This window comes from Bos indicus x Bos taurus, chromosome 26 (assembly GCF_003369695.1).
Source record: "Bos indicus x Bos taurus breed Angus x Brahman F1 hybrid chromosome 26, Bos_hybrid_MaternalHap_v2.0, whole genome shotgun sequence".
Taxonomy (NCBI): domain Eukaryota; kingdom Metazoa; phylum Chordata; class Mammalia; order Artiodactyla; family Bovidae; genus Bos; species Bos indicus x Bos taurus.
The window spans coordinates 40,750,672-40,767,492 of NC_040101.1; the positions used below are offsets into that span (position 1 = coordinate 40,750,672).

The window sequence follows — 16,821 nt, forward strand, 5'->3', positions numbered from 1 at the left end:
AGTAGAGGACAGGGAAGCCTGGCATACTGCAATCCATGGGGATGCAAAAAGTCAGAGACAATTGAGTGACTGAACAACAACAACAACGTAATGTTAAAATATTGAAATCAGTGATGACATACTCCTTCCCAAAGAAGTTGTGGAGGAATTGAGAATTTTTTATTCTTTGTTGCCACAGCAGTCTTCCCACCTCTAATTAAAATCTGATATCTATTTTTTTTAATTGAGGTATAACTGAAGTATAATATAATGTTAGTGGCAGGTCCAATTATAAAAAAGATCTGGGCTTTTATAATTAGATGTGATGTAATTATTTCAACAAGTCAAAGAATAGCTGATATTTAACTTTAATATTAAATTTAAATTAAACTAAAATTAAATTTAATTTTAACATTCAAGTTAAAATATTTAAATTAAAATATTAATACTCTAAAATATTCTGAATAAAAATGGTCATGAAATGGCATCATAACTTCACCATGGCTTATGAATGGGAGATATACGAGACTCTTAAAAAGTGGATAAAGGGAGATGGCATAGAAATTTTTTAAACTACATTTCCAATAATTTCCAATAATATAATATTGGAATTATTATAATATTGGATACATTTCCAATAATATAATATATATACTCATCTGTAACATCTCTACTTATCCAGTGATTATATATAATGTAAATATCTCCCTAATATAATGTATTATACAGCATATATATTACATATAATGTATATTTTTATAATGCACACATTTATATAATGTACACACTATATTACGTATACTCTACATACACTGTAGCTTCCCAGGTAGCTCAGTGGGTTAAGAATCTGCCTGCAATGCAGGAGACACAAGAGACACAGGTTTGATCCCTAGGTCCATAGGGTTGCAAAGGTCTGGTGGGTCCATACGGTTGCAAAGAGTTGGACACAACTAAAGCAACTGAGCACACACACACTTTGTATAAAAGATACATAGTACGTATTACACGGGCTTCCCTGGTGGCTCGGGTGGTAAAGAATCTGCCTTCAATGCAGGAGACCTGGGTTTGATCCCTGGGTCAGCAAGACCCCCTAGAGTAGGAAATGGCAGCTTGTTCCAGTATTCTCACCTGGAGAATCCCATGGACAGAGGAACCTGGCAAGCTACAGTCCCTGGGGTCTCAAAGAGTCGGACATGACAAAACAACTCACTCACACACACACACACACACACACACACACACATCTTCCTGCCTCCAGCAAAGGTTTACTAGGTATAAGAAGGGATGTCACAAATGAATATAATATATATTACACAGGTCAACTTTTAGGCAAAAACAAATTGGAACCCTTCTTAATAAGGAATTTAATGAAAAATACCATTTACAAAACCATTAAACATCAAGGAAAAATAGCAAAAATTTTGTACAAGAATCTGGGTACTAATTCTACACAGGAGACGATAAACTCTACAGTGGAAATGATTGGACCACCAACTCTCATGAAGACAAGCCTCCACTTTTCTCACTCCAATAAGTGTCCCCACCTAAGTCAGGAAAGCAGACACTGAGTCAGATTGTCTAAGTTTGATGCTCAGCTCTGTCACTCTCTGAGCAATGACCCTGAGCAATTTACCTAGCTTCTTTGTGCTTCAGTTTTTTAATCTGCAAAATTGTACCTATTGCATAAAATTGTTTTATGAATTAATAATAATAATAACAAACACGTTGCAATTAACCTCATGTCAGACACTTCTTAGAACTTTCCATTTATATCTATTTATTCATTTACTCCTCCCCCAAACCTCATGAGAGAAAAACTAACACCCCAATTGAAAGACAAATAAACTGAAGCTCAGAGAACTTAGGAACTCCCCCCAAAACACATAACTCATAAATGGCAAAAAGAGTTCACGTTCCTAACCACTACATCATCTTTGAGATAATACATGTAAAGGCTGAGTACAGTGCCCAGCATACGGCACATGTTTCATAACTAATGCTTTTATTAATAAGCATTTGTCAAATGTTTGCAAGATTCTGAGGTTACATCATGGCTTGGGAGGAAATAATGCTTTGCATCAAGTGGAGAGGTGTTCTGTGGATGTGGAATATGTGTGTGACCACACTGTATGTACCCCAGATTAACACCTCCTCTTCCACATAAAACAAAGAATCCTGATGTCTGGCTGTCTAAAGTTCTCCCTTCTTCATCCCAGTGTCACTGGGATCCTCCGTTAGGCTGTCATTATCTGACACCAGATTATACCTGTACTCTCTCCTTTTGCCAATCCACTCCCCACCCAATTGCCAAAGTGCCCTTCCATAAAGATTCTTTCACACCTACTCCTTTCAAGAAACCTATCTTGAATTGGCTATGTTACCAAAATCAAATTTCCACTCCCTTGCTTTCAAGGACCTTAATAAGACATGAAAGGAACATGACTTTAACTTTAGTTCAAGTGCTCCGGTGCCTACTTAACAAATAAATACTTGATAAGAATGGCCGTGTTTCACTATGCAGAGAATAGCAGTATTTGTGCTACTTCAAAACCATGATAAGCAGTTTTAAATTTTTATTTATTTTGGGCACAGCCCAAGAGAAAAAACTTAAAAAATATTTAAGTATCTCATCTTAAACAGCTTGACTGGAGTTTCAAAAGGGAAGAATAACAGAGAAAAATCTGCTTTATTATATGCACTATAATGTTAATATCTAGGCAAATTCCAGTCAGCTTTCTGATCTTTCATTCTGAAATTAGATCATGAATCACAGGGTAAACCTCCAATGACTGAGGATGGAAAATGAGAACTATTAAAAAAAGGGGGGAGGTGGGGGTATACCACCCTTCATTTTCAAGATCACACAATGCATTCATTTCCAAGAGTGTCTTGAAAGGCTAACTAGAGCTAAGCAAAAATATGAATTACTGGTTCTTATCTCACAGGGCTGCTTTTAATAAATACAAGTTGCTAAGTAACCAGTGGTCTGAATTAATGTCTTTTTTCCAACCATATCAATGGGCAAAATAGTATAGATTTAATTTAAAACTTAGAAAGAAAATCAAACATGAACTTCAAAGACTTAGCTATTTGTCAAATGTTTAAGTGACTTTTCCACTCAGCATGAGAAGATGAAGGATTGTACTAGAAGTTCACCTGATTTGCTTAGAAATCCAACTAATTTCTGACAAAAGGCATATCCAGATGTAGCTACATCCAGATCATTCCTGAGTTGAACATTCTGATGTCAACTCAGGATTTCTGAATGTACACTCAACACATCCAGTTGCACAACTCACATGTTCAGACAGCTGAAATAAGCAAGTCAGTAGGTAGCACTACAGTGGTTTTTCCTTTTGTTTTAGAAGGATTGCTATTGTTCCTTCAGTTGGTCTTAGTTGACTGTATCAATTGCCTCCATTTTGACGAAATGTTTAATGATTCCTATAAAGTGATGGCTAGAAACAGTCAACATTAAAAGAGGTTATATAGTGAGCATGGGAAGATTCTAGAATTGGTATTCATTTAAATGAATATTTAGTGTACAGCTTAAATATTAGACTCCAGAGACAGAGAACTGATCATCATATTTTCCAGAATGACCATGAGTCACTTTTTGTAGTTTCAACTGAAGTTACTTCTAAATTTTTCACAGGGCCGAGAAAAAAAAAAAAATGCTAGGATTAGACAGAATCACAAGCCCAGTGGTTTAAAATTGTGTCTAATGGGTGAATGTGTCCGCCAGGGAGGCACCTGGTGGTTTCTGGGCAGCATGTACTATTTCTTCTACCCCTCAGATTTTAAGCAAGAATCACCAGGCTTTCCTTCTCTGTAAAAGGCAACCTCACTCCCTGGATTGTAGCTGTAAGTAGGTTTGAGGAGAATCCTTGAGGGAGGAATGTGATCAAACTGTGTTAAGTTCTTTGTGCTTAAAAAGAGAGAGAGAGAGATAACTATTGCTAACAATTCTTTAACTATTTTTATCAGTCCTTCTCAGAAGCCAATCCCAGAAACAGTCTCCTCTCCAGGAACAAGTCTCTTTACTGAGGTCCCCTCCATCCTGGGGACCACGATGCTCCCATTTCTCCCTCCAAGCCTCTCACTGGGAATGAGGCTTATGAAACAGGATGAAAGTAGGCAAGAAACTGACCCTGAAGACCACAGTGGATAAAGCAGTAGGACTCTTTACCTGCTGATTTAAATGGTGCTTCCTTGACAAAAGAGTGTAAGAAAACAAGTTTCTTCCTAAAATTCCCAAGAACCAGCTGATACATAAATTACAGTTAAAATAGTATATTCAAGAGCAGATTCCCAAGAGGCAAGCAAATTGCTGTATATATGCTTGAACAGAAAACAAGCAGCCAGTTCATTTTCCAGGGGGATTCCAATAACATCTCAAGTTTCTGAATGAAAAAGATGTAATGGAGTACATCGTAAAGAGGAACCTAATTCTCAAAGGCACTGACTCAGTATTAAATGGAAACATAGGTCTTTACAGAGAAGCTACATAATGCCCACTATAACAGAGTCACAGAGAACATCTTTGAAGTTCAAGTTAGCATCCATCCCACAAAGACTGCCAACTAAAACAAGGTTTGGAAAAACAGAAAACAGGCTTCATCTCTATATAAAACCACCATAGAAAACTACTCCCCTAAACTCGAAACAGAAAATCAAACATTCAGGTGTAACGGAACTGCTGAAACGAATCTGCCATACTGACCTTGACAGGGCCTTGAATCATGAAATCATAGATCAGCATCCTGATGATTATCCATTATAAAGTCGGAAACGCCTTAAAACCCAGGACTTCATTTTATTCTCAGTGGCTAGCAGGATGTTTGGAACGCAGTGTGTTCTCCGGAGCTCTCTTAGATTTCTGTTTTACTTACTACCAAACACTGATTTCCATAAAGCCACCCCCATGCCACTCAAGCACTTAAGATTTCCTTCAATCCTCCCCATCAGGTTCTGCTTCCTGAATTACTTGTTTATTTCTTTATTTCTGAATGTCTGTAATTACAACACCTTAGGCTTTTGACTATCAGCGGTGTGGGGTTGTCTCAGAAAGTTCTGGAAAATTATGTTTTAGTGACATGCCACTTTGTGCATTTCATTAAGGCTTTCAGTTAAGGCTTATACGTTATTCAGGTGAGAAAAAAAAAAAAAAAAGCCTTAAGAGTGGCTCGTCAAGGGCATAACAGTAAGCATCAGATACAAAGACCTGCCACACGTCCCTCCGGGACGCCTGTTTTTCCAACCTCGCCCCTTCCTTCCCCACACCACGCACCCCCAAAGACAGTGCGGTGGGCTCTCTGAACCGTCTCGGAGGCAGCACCCCAAGTCTATACCAGAAACACACGCGGGTACATGGATCACCGCCAGGGTCCCGCCCTGTCCCCCAGGAGTCACAGCTTCCTGCTTTCCCCATCAAGGTGAAACTAACCCCTGGGGGCCCGCCGGGGGGCGGACAGAGGCAACGCAGGCGGAGACAGGCGATCGCAGGGCTGGCAGGAAGGAAGTGAGCGGCTGGCAAAGCGCATTTTCCTCCCGCGGAGCAAGCCCGGGACAGGACGCCGCTAGCGGAAGAGGGGCGAGTGCGCGCCAGGCCGGTGGCACACGCGCCCGGCGTGCACACGCATCTGTGCCGGTGCGCGCTCACCCGCGGGCGCGCGCGCCCACTCACCAGCAGCCTCTGATGTCCGGAGCCCGCGTGGCACGGCGACTGCAGCGGCTCTCTCCACGCCTGCCGTGTGGCCTGGGCATCCGTCTGGCCGCTGCAGCCCGGGCCGCGGTGGCTTTTGCTAGAAGGCAGTGCCGCCGGGTGATAGCGCGCCCAGGGAGCAGGCGCCCGCTCCCTGGCTTCGGCGACCCTCCTCCTCTGCTCTGCGGACTGGTGGTGCTTTGCCGCTTTCACTTGTTGGGTCTCGGTGCTCTCCTCCCCTCCTTCTCTTCGCCGCCGTGGCTCCTCAAACCCCGACGCGCAGGCCTGGCGAAACCGAGCCTGCAGCAGCCGTCCCTGCTACCGCCGCGGCAAGAAAATAAACTGCCCCTGCGATAGTCCTGGCCGCCTCTGCTCGGGCCCCTGGGTGCCGCCTCCGCCTCTGCCTCCGCCCCCCTCCCTCTCCCCGGCGGCGGCGGCGGCGGCCTCCAGTGGTCCCAGAGAGAGCTCGCGGTTGGAAGCGGGTCTCTGCTTTCGGCCTAGAGGGAGTGTGAAACGATGGAGCGCACTTTCTCTCCTGAAACTCTGCCCCTCCCTTCCTCGCCCGGAATTCTCATTTTGCTCCGCCATCAGTGTCACCCAGGTGGACCAGAGTAGGTGCCTTTTAAGTGTACACGTGTGGTGATACAGCAGGATTTGAGCGTGAACTCGTGGCGCAGTGGTAAAGAATCCGCCTGCCAATGCAGGAGACACAGGAGTCTGGGGTTCCTTCCCTGGCTTAGGAAGATCCCCTGGGGGAGGAAATGGCAACCCAGTCCAGTATTCTTGCCTGGAAAATCCTATGGACAGAAGAGCCTGGCGGGCTGCAATCCATGAGGTTGCAGAGAGTCAGACACGACTGAGCGCGCACACACACTCGCATTGGAGTCAGAGGAAGGAAAGGGTTTTGATGGAAAATCTCATTAGACCTCCTGTTAGGAATTCCATCTTGAGATTTATCCATTACCCACCACCACCATGAAACACTTTAGTCCTCTTCCTTTCTGCCCACTCCCTGTCCTCTGGTAATGAAAGCTATTATATATGCTGGATATTATATTAACATGTGTAGTGTTTTTAGTATGGCCTTGGCATTGAGCTGGGCACTCTTGACGTGAAATCATACGTCATCCTCTCCACAGCCTTAGAAAAGTTACTGCTATTTTTCCCATGACTGAGATACAAAGAAGCAAGGTAATTTGTCCCAGGTTACCTACCTAGAGGCCTTCTCTGGTGGCTCAGCGGGTAAAGAATCTGCCTTTAGTGCATTAGACGCAGGAGACGCCAGTTCCATTCCTTGGTCAGGAAGATCCCCTGGAGAAGGAAATGGCAACCCACTGCAATATTCTTGCCTGGGAAATCCCTTGGACAGAGGAACCTGGGGTCCTTAAAGAGACATGACTAAGAGACTGGACACACACACCTGTGCTGGGTTTTGAAATGGAGAGATCTGACTATTACAGGCACCCTTGATTTTTAAGAAGCAATGATGTCATTGGGGTTGGGGGGAGAAGTTAAGGGGGGGTTTTTTGCTTTCAAATTTTAAATTTGAGTCTAAATTTTAAAATCAGGAAATTTGGGGATTTCCTTGATGGTCCAGTAGTTAAGACTCTGCCTTCCAAAACAGTGGGCACAGCTCCATCCTTGGTTTGGAAACTAAGGCCTCACAGACTGTGGGGTGCAGCCAAAAATTAAGAAAATAAATAAGTAAAATCAGGAAACTTTATAAAAATTCAGACTTTGGGCATGTGCTAGAAAGTTGGAAGAACTTGCAATTTTTGGATTATGGTGGGTTCTAGCAGCCATCATCTGGAATGGAATATGCGCTTCAATTTCCCACACTCCCACCATTCCTTTGTACCCCACCTCACTGACCATGAGGATATGGTAGACAGTTGAGTGTGTAGTCCTCAACTAGATAATCTCATGACGCCCAGTCACGTCCAACTCTTTGGGACCCAACCTGTAGGCTATAGCCCTCCAGGCTTTTCTATCCACAGGGATTCTCCAGGCAAGAATTCAAGTGGGTCGCCATGCCCTTCTCCAGGGGATCTTCCCAACCCAGGGATTGAACCCAAGTCTCCCACATTGAGGGTGAATTATTTACCATCTAAGCCACCAGGGAAGCCCCATGACCTACTAGACAATCTAAAATTCATTGGCTATTTAAAAAATTATTCAAGATTTCTAAAAAATATTAATACTCTGAAACAAAGAATCCCACATAAATATTTACAGTAGTCATTGATCATGGTCTTGTTGCCTAGAATCCCAAACTCTCATAAAAGCCAAAATGGCCATACTCATGGTCTCCTCCCCGTACCAGCTAAGGTACTGTCACGTGACCTACTTTATCCATGTCTCTGAATCTGGAATCTGAGTCAAAGGACATTTTTGAAATAACACCATGCTCTGTAAAGTGGCTTGTGGTGCCCATAAATAGCAGTGCCAGAGGTGAGAAGTGGGGCGGCCCAGTAGCAGTGTCGGTGGTGTCCTCCACAGGCTGTTTGGGCGGTGTTGCCTGTTCTCCTGCCAACTACCCAGCGACCCTGCCTGTGTGATGAGCCTGCGTTTCCAACCTTCCTGTCTCTTTGGTGTTCGATGTAATGGCCTTCCAAGACATTTCCCTTCTGCTTAAGTTAACCAGAATTGGTTTCAGTTTTATCTACGAGAGCTCTGACACAGTGCCATTGGGTTGATCCAAACTCTGCTTCCCTTTCATTAACTGAATTATGAAAAGTAGGCACAGATACTTCTGTGGTGGTCTAGTGGTTAGGACTCCATGCTTTTCATGCAGGGGGCACAGATTCGATCCCTGGTTGGGGAAGTAAGATCCCTCACACTGCACAGTGGGGCCTAAAAAAAATAATAATAAATAATGATAATGATAATAACAATAATAAGGTGGGCACAAGTATTTATACAACTTTTTAAAATTAATTAATTTTATTTTGGCTGTTCTGGGCTGTGTTGCTGCACAGGTTCTTCTCTGGTGGCAACTGGGGGCTACTCAGTTGCCATATTTGGGCTTTTCATTTCGGTGGCTTCTCTTGTTGCAGAGCATGGGCTCTAGAACACAGGCTCAAGAGCTGGGCTTAATTGCTTTGAGGATATGGGATCTTCTTGGACCAGGGATTGAATCCGTGTCTCCTGCATTGACAGGTGTATTCTTTACCACTAACCCATCAGGGATGCCCTACAACTTTTATCTTAGAGAATTTTAAAGTGTTCTATAATTTTTCTTCCACTTGTAGAGATTCTATTTCAATATTAATCTCTTTAAAAGATAGGATTTTTCACCTTTATCCATTATATTAACAAAGATTGTGTATAAAAAAGTTGACCTCAATGCTAGTGAGGATGCAATAAAATGAGCCCCTTATCTGGTGGTGCAATTTGGATATTCTCCCAGGGATGGAATTTATCAGTGCGTTAATTTATTTAACAGAAGCTATAAAATACACACATCTCTTTGCCCAAAGTAATTCCACTTCCGGGAAGCAATTTATCCTAAGGAAATTGCAAATGAGTAAGATTTTTTTCCACTGAGATATTTATCACCAACTTTGGATTTTAAAGTTATGTTTATTATGAAGCTGCTTACAATACAATGTTAAATAAATAAGAATGGTACAAAACTGCATATATATATATATATATAATCTCAAGTAGGTAAAAACAGAGGGAAAACACATAAGATAATTTATTAAAATTACCCCCTAGAGATTAGTTATGGGCAATTTTAATTGCCTTCTTTACACGTTGCTATAATTTAAATTTCCTGTAAAGAACATGATTTTGTCTTATTCAGGGAAAAGAAATAAAATAAACAGTATTGTAATCAGAAAAATAGTAATGTTTTATCTGTCACAGTGGGCTTCCTTGGTGGCTCAGTGGTAAAGAATCAGCCTGCCAATGAAGGGGATAAGGGTTTGATTCCTGGATCAGGAAGATCCCCTGGGGAAGGAAGTGGCAACCCACTCCAGTATTCTTGCCTGGGAAATCCCATAGACAGAGGAGCCTGATGATCTACAGTCCATGGGGTCTCAAAAGAGTTGGACACAACTTAAGGACTAAAACAACAATAATTTATCACTGTGCCTCATTTGTAATAGTTACATAACAAATGTTTGAGAAAAATCTAAAGGTAGGAATAAAGAAGGGAGGGAGAAAGGAAGGTCACACTATTTCACAAAATGAATTAAGGGATAGTGTCTCCCCTGTCATTTGCTTAGTGGATGGTACATATAGAAACTGGAATGCAACTCTAAATTGCTTTATTAAGTAATGCTGCATTTGAGTATTTCCCAACTGTAATAAGTGGCAAAACAGTAATACCGTTCTCACTGGATGAGTAGTAGGGAGTTTTTTTTTTCGTGTTCCACAACATCAGCGATAAGTCTGTTCAGAGAAGTTGGATGAGCACAGGGTGTTGGTGTTTAAGACAAAGAGGCAACTTCTTGCCTCTGATTGGTCTTCGCCTGGCGGCTGGCCAGCCCTCCTTGGGGCACCCAAAAGTCCACAAGTTTGGAGTAGTCTTTGTTCTCCCCATCAGTCAACATCCCAATAGCATCGTATTTGCTGAAACTGACAACACTTGCACCTTGGAAATAAAGCTATGGGACAAACCTAGACAACATATTAAAAAAAAAAAAAGACACATCACTTTTGCCCACAAAGGTCTGTATGGTCAAAGCTATGGTTTTTCCAGTAGTCATGTAAGGATGTGAGAACTGGACAGTAAAAAAACCTGGGCCCGAATTGATGCTTTCAAAGTGTGGTGCTGGAAAAGACTTTGGAGAGTCCCTTGGACAGCAAGGAGATCAAACCAATCAATCCTAAAGGAGATCAACCCTGAATATTCTTTGGAAGGACTGATGCTAAAGCTGAAGTGCCAATACTTTGGCCACCTGATGCAAACAGCTGACTCATTGGAAAAGACCTTGATGCTGGGAAAGATTGAAGGCAAGAGGAAAAAGAGGCAGCAGAGGATGAGATGGTTAGATAGCATCACTGACTCAATGGACATGAATTTGAGCAAACTCAGGGAGATAGTGAAGGACAGAGGAGCCTGGCGTGGTGCCATCCATGGGTTCTCAAAGGGTTGGACACAACTTAGAGTCTGAACAGCAACAAATAGTGCAAAGAGAAAGTGGGCAGGGTTGAGTTTAAATTGATTAAGAAATTGAAATTGCATTTGTGCATTCCCCAAACTGTTTGGTGTGTGCACATAAAATGGTGGTCCTTGGAATGCTTCTCTGGTGGCTCAGATGATAAAGAAACTGCCTGCAGTGCAAAAGACCTGGATTTGATTCCTGGGTGGGAAAGATTCCCTGGAGAAGAGAATGGCAATCCACTCCGGTATGCTTGAGTGGAGAATTCCACAGATAGAGGAGTTCTGTGTCCGTGAAGAGTCGGTCATGACTGAGCAACTTTAACTTTCTTTACTGGGGGTCCTTCCTGAGACCAGATGAACTGGGATTCTTGTTCTTTGTTTCACAGATTTAAAATTTCCTGATTCTGGATTATCTTTAAAATCAAAGGGGAAAAGTGAATGAAAACGACCAACTCATTCTACTGGAAGAAAAACTCATCTCATAGATTGTGTGTTTAAAAGCATGTGCTTTAGAAATTATCATATTTTTAAAAACATTTGTTCTTAAAACTCTTGGGTTTGCAGTTGTTTATACCAATGGTTCTCAAAATATGGAAGTGACCCTTGAAATCTTTTCAGACAGTCAAAACTATCCAGTCTCTTCAGCAAGGTCAAAACTGTTTTCATGAAAACATAAATCCATGATTTGACATTTTTGTCCTCAATCTCTCATGAGTTTGTAGTAAAGTTTTCCAGAGCTGCATGGATGCTGTCTCCACAGCTAGAGTGCAGACACAGATGTAGAATCCAGTCATGTCCTATGAAGCCAAATGCTGAAAGAGATTTGTAATAATATAAAATAGGGCCAGTTTTCTTACTAATTTGCATTATGTTTGGTGAAAATACCATTATATTGTAATGAAAGTGAGTTGTTTGGTTTAACATGGGATCAGTTTATTATTTTTATTACATTGATAAATATTTTAAATGTGTCTATATTATTTTCTAGTGTAGTAAAAGGAGAAGGCAATGGCAACCCACTCCAGTACTCTTGCCTGGAAAATCCCATGGATGGAGGAGCCTGGCGGGCTGCAGTCCATGGGGTCACTAAGAGTCGGACAGGACTGAGCAACTTCACTTTCACTTTTTTACTTTCATGCTTTGGAGAAGGAAATGGCAACCCACTCCAGTGTTCTTGCTTGGAGAATCCCAGGGACGGGGGAGCCTGGTGGGCTGCTGTCTCTGGGATCGCACAGAGTCGGACACGACTGAAGGGACTTAGCAGCAGCAGCAGCAGCAGCAGTATAGTAAAAAATGAATAGATGTAACTCACATAAATAAAAGCTCTCTGGAGTCCTCAATAATTTTGAAACTTGTTTTAAGACTATATAGATGTACACTTAAAACTAACACAACATTGTAAATCAACTATACTTCAATAAAAAAGAAATGAAAAAGAAGAAGATTGTATAGAGTCCAGAGGCTGAAAAGTTTGCAAACCAATGATCTGTGACATCAAGGAGTTATTAATAATAAGGGGCTTGTTATTATCTGAATAGGGACTTCCCAGGTGGCTCAGTTCAGTTCAGTTCAGTCACTCAGTCATGTCCAACTCTTTGTGACCCCATGAATCACAGCACATCAAGCCTCCCTGTCCATCACCAACTCCCGGAGTTCACTCAAACTCACGTCCATTGAGTCGGTGATACCATCCAGCCATCTCATCCTCTGTCGTCCCCTTCTCCTCCTGCCCCCAATCCCTCCCAGCATCAGAGTCTTTTCCAATGAGTCAACTCTTTGCATGAGGTGGCCAAAGTATTGGGGTTTCAGCTTTAGCATCAGTCCTTCCAATGAACACCCAGGACTGGTCTCCTTTAGGATGGACTGGTTGGATTTCCTTGCAGTCCAAGGCACTCTCAAGAGTCTTCTCCAACACCACAGTTCAAAAGCATCAATTCTTTGGCGCTCAGCCTTCTTCACAGTCCAACTCTCACATCTATACATGACCACTGGAAAATCCCAGGTGGCTCAGGGGTAAAGAATCTGCCTACTGATGCATGAGACACAGGAGACACAGATTCGATCCCTAGGTCAGGAAGATCCCCTGGATTAGGAAATAGCAAGCCACTCCAGTATACTTGCCTGGAAAATTGCATGGACAGAGGAGCCTGGCAGGCTACAGTCCATGGGGTCTCAAAGCCTTGGCAGGACTGAGAACACACACCACCACCCAAGCTCTGAATAACCTATTTTCCCTTCAAACCTCATTGAGGAAATATATCATAACTATGGCAACTAGCCTGTGTCAGTAAACGCAGGAAACAACTGCTTCAAAAATGGAAACTGCAGGCATGTTTGGCTTTTTCCACTCCTGGGATTTATTTTGGTGCTTTCTTCCTGTTAGTTACTTAGGCTTCAGAGAATTCTATGCCCATTATGTTCTCATATCCAGTATACTGGATACTCAATGAGGTTTCAGAATTCCTGGAAACTTGTCTTCTCCTACAAACTGCCCTGAGTCTCATCCTTCTGAGCCTAATTTTTTCTGCAGAACATGGGAATGATGGCCACATTACAAAGGTAGCTGTGAAGCTCTTAATATAGTTATGAAACTGATAAATATGAGAATATTTTGGAAACTACAATGAGCTTTACAGATAGAAGGCTTACTACAATTTAACATTTTGACATCCAGACATTTGATGAAAATGTAAATTCTCTCTTCAACTGGTATTATTTAATCCCTTGGATTTCTGTACATAATATGTTGATAAATGTGGATAAATAGTAGTAGTGTTTGGAGCAATAGACTTTTTTCTAAAGACCTTTGTTTGCAGGCTGACTTACATACAGACATAAAGGATGTGTTTGGAGGGACAGACAGGTAGAGGGAGAGCAGGAGAGAGGTGGTGTTAATAGAAGAGCACCTGACCCCCTACCCTTACTGTCACAATGTGTCCTGTGACAGTGGCATCTCCCCTGGGGCTGCTTCATGTAATAGAAATCCTTCTGTGGCAAGCTTTGACTATTATTTAACAGCTATTCATAGATTCAAGCAGAAAAGCACACAAGATAGCATTGTATTTGTTATTTAAATTTAAAATGTCTGGGCAATGCAAGAAGAATATCTTCTGTTTATAGAAAAATGTGCCCAACTGAAGTTTTCATTGGAGAGAATAAAAGCTTCCTAAAATACAACTCTTAATCTATTGCTGTGGGAGCAAAGACATGACCTTTTCCAAAGACAAATAGTAAAAATAGCAGATCTCTAAAGATACCTGTGCAACTGGGCTTAACCTTAGTCTCATAATGTAGATACATGCTAATGTCTTTGTCTGCTCAGGCTGCTGCAACAAAAGGCCATAGACAGGGTGGCTTAAACTACAGAATTTTTCTCATGTTTCTGAACACTGGCAAGTCCCTATTAAGGTGCTGGCCAACTGCGTTTCTGGTGAGAGCTCTCTTCCTGTCTTGTAGACACCAACCTTCTCTCTGTGTCCTCACATGGAGGCCCAGGGGAGAAACAGATCTCTCTCTCTTTTCATCTTATTATAAGGCCACAAATTCTTCAGGGTTAGGACTCTACCCTTCTGACTTTATTTAATCTTGAAAAGAAAATGAAAGTGTTAGTTACTCAGTTCTGTCCAAGTCTTTGAGACTCCATGGGCTGTAGCCTGCCAGCTTCCTCTGTCCATGGAATTCTCCAGGCAAGAATATTAGGGTGGGTAACCCAGGTCTCCTGCATTTACCATCTGAGCCATCAGGAAGGCCCTTATTTAACCTTCAGTTCAGTTCAGTTCAGTTCACTTGCTCAGTTGTGTCCGACTCTTTGTTGACCCCATGGACTGCAGCACACCAGGTCTCCCTGTCCATCACCAACTCCCGGGGTTTACCCAAACTCATGTCATTTAATCACTCCCTAAATGTCTTGGGACACTCCCTCATGTCCTTAATCACTCCCTAAAAGTCTTGTCTTTAAATATAGTCATATTGAGTCACGTTTATGGGTACCCAATTCGTCTCTAGCAACATATTTCCCATAGAAGTAGGTATTTGATACAAAATAGACCTTGAATGAAACCGCGTAGTTTCACACAAGTCTCCTAGGAACTACAGGATTCTTCTACCCCAGAGCACGAAATACTCATGACTCTCACGTTATGCACTCATTCAGTTACTCTGAATAAATGTCAGACTTTGTCATCATAGGTCACTCTGTCGTAATGCGTTATGTTTTTAGACTCAAATAGATACAAACACAGTCTGCCCTGCGAAAAGGAGGGCAGACTAATTGCTAAGAGGTTATATTTATTCCCTGTCTTTGACTTCGTCATTTTTTTTAAATCATAAAGATTTTGTTATCATTTTTTTTTGAGGTGGAAAATACGGTATATTTTCTTGAGCAAGCAGAATTTTCAAGTTTGAGAATCCGAAGTTACCACAGATATCATCTAGCCCAACTTCCTTGCTTCACAGAGGAGGAAACTGAGGTCTTGAAAGCAGCAATGACTTGTCAAGGTCACTGTAGACTGCACCACAAGTTTAGTCTTGAATCTGTTCCATTACGGTCAGGAAACATGGTTAGCTCACCACTAGCCAGTGTTAGATTTTACTTTTACTGATTGTACATTACTTTCCCAGGCATGATTTAATTGGTTGGTTCTCTTAAACCTGTGAAACTAAAAGGCTGTATGTGAGGCCAAAAGGTGAAGGATTGTGTTTCTAGAAAGGGTACACAGAAAGGAGTGGAGGTGAGAAGACTGAAAATCTGCAAAGCACACGAGAGTAAGGGTCAGAAATAAAGTGGAACTCAAGTCCCATATAGACGCAAGTGGATATCTTTTCTGCATGATGGAAGATAAATGAATTTGTGAAATTGGGTGTGAAGTGGCAAGATAGTCGAGGACAAAACATGGATGCTTTTAGTCGGACAAATTTTACATCAAAAGCGAGTTGGTTAAGGGACTTCCATGATGGTCCAGTGGCTAAGACTGTGCTTCCACTGCAAGGACTGGAGGTTTGATCCCTGACTGGGGAAACTAAGATCCTACATGCTGTGTGGTAGCATGACCAAAAAATATAAATAAATGAATTAAAAAATTAAAAACCAGTTGATTTATCTAAGCCTCAGTTTATTGATGGGTAAATATAGTAGAATTCTTAGGAAGACTAAATAAAACCATATTTAGCTTCTTCCTGTGTAAGGCAGGAAGGGATGGAAGGAGGTTTTAGAGTCTGGACTACAAAACAGTGGTGCTGTTGTTAACTTAAAGCAATAAAATAGCCATTTATTTATTTATTACCACAGATGGATCTATTTGGGAACAGGAAAGGCGAGGAAGCTGTACTTTTATAGAGGAGACTAGGACATTGGGAAAGCCTGTTGTAAAAATGAGTCCTTTGGAGGAAACTGGGAGGTCAAAGTCTAGTAGCTTTTCATTGGCTGAGTTGTGGCAGTCTCTCATTAGTGGAGCTGTTACTAGGTAAGAAGAAAATCTTCCTCCTGTTGGTGGTAGTGAAGTAGTCACTTCCTGCCAGAGGTGCAAGGTACATCTCTTTTTGTTGGAATCTGTATTGATGGCAAGTGGTAAATGTGTGAGGGCTCCCCCTGCTGGTCCCCAAATCTATTTTCATGAGTTTCCCTTTATTAATTTTCACACTGTTTTTGCTAGGAAAAAAAATCAAGCAATTATATAGGCTATGTGAGATGGTGATGTGTTGGCAATGAATGCAGAGCTGCTGCTGCTGCTGCTGCGTTGCTTCAGTCGTGTCCGACTTTGTGCAACCCCATGGACTGCAGCCTACCAGGCTCCTCTGCCCATGGCATTTTCCAGGCAAGAGTACTGGAGTGGGTTGCCACTGGCTTCTCCAAACGCAGAGCAGCCAAGTGGAAATGCCTAGCAATCCTGAGACCTTAAGGTATAGATTTGGAGATTAGTTGCTGAATGGTGATCAGAAAATGAATGAAAGCCTAAAGGCTTAATGGGAAAGGCCTGCACATCATGGATGTCCATGTCTGCTGGGCTGAAGAAGGAAGAGGAGCCAG

General features: G+C 42.0%; 1 protein-coding gene across 3 annotated transcripts in view; it reads right to left on the reverse strand.

The window, feature by feature from the left end:
• Nucleotides 1–6,073, reverse strand: part of STAMBPL1 (STAM binding protein like 1) — a 53,137-nt gene extending 47,064 nt beyond the window's left edge. Inside the window, exon 1 of one of the 3 annotated variants that reach the window (XM_027528901.1) lies at nucleotides 5,666–6,073. The gene's annotated coding sequence lies outside the window, so the exon portion shown is untranslated. Of the gene's footprint in view, nucleotides 1–4,702; nucleotides 5,123–5,425; nucleotides 5,604–5,665 lie in introns of those variants that run through there. The other 2 variants (XM_027528900.1, XM_027528902.1) reach the window with 2 other exon arrangements.
• Between the last annotated feature and the right edge of the window lie 10,748 nt (nucleotides 6,074–16,821).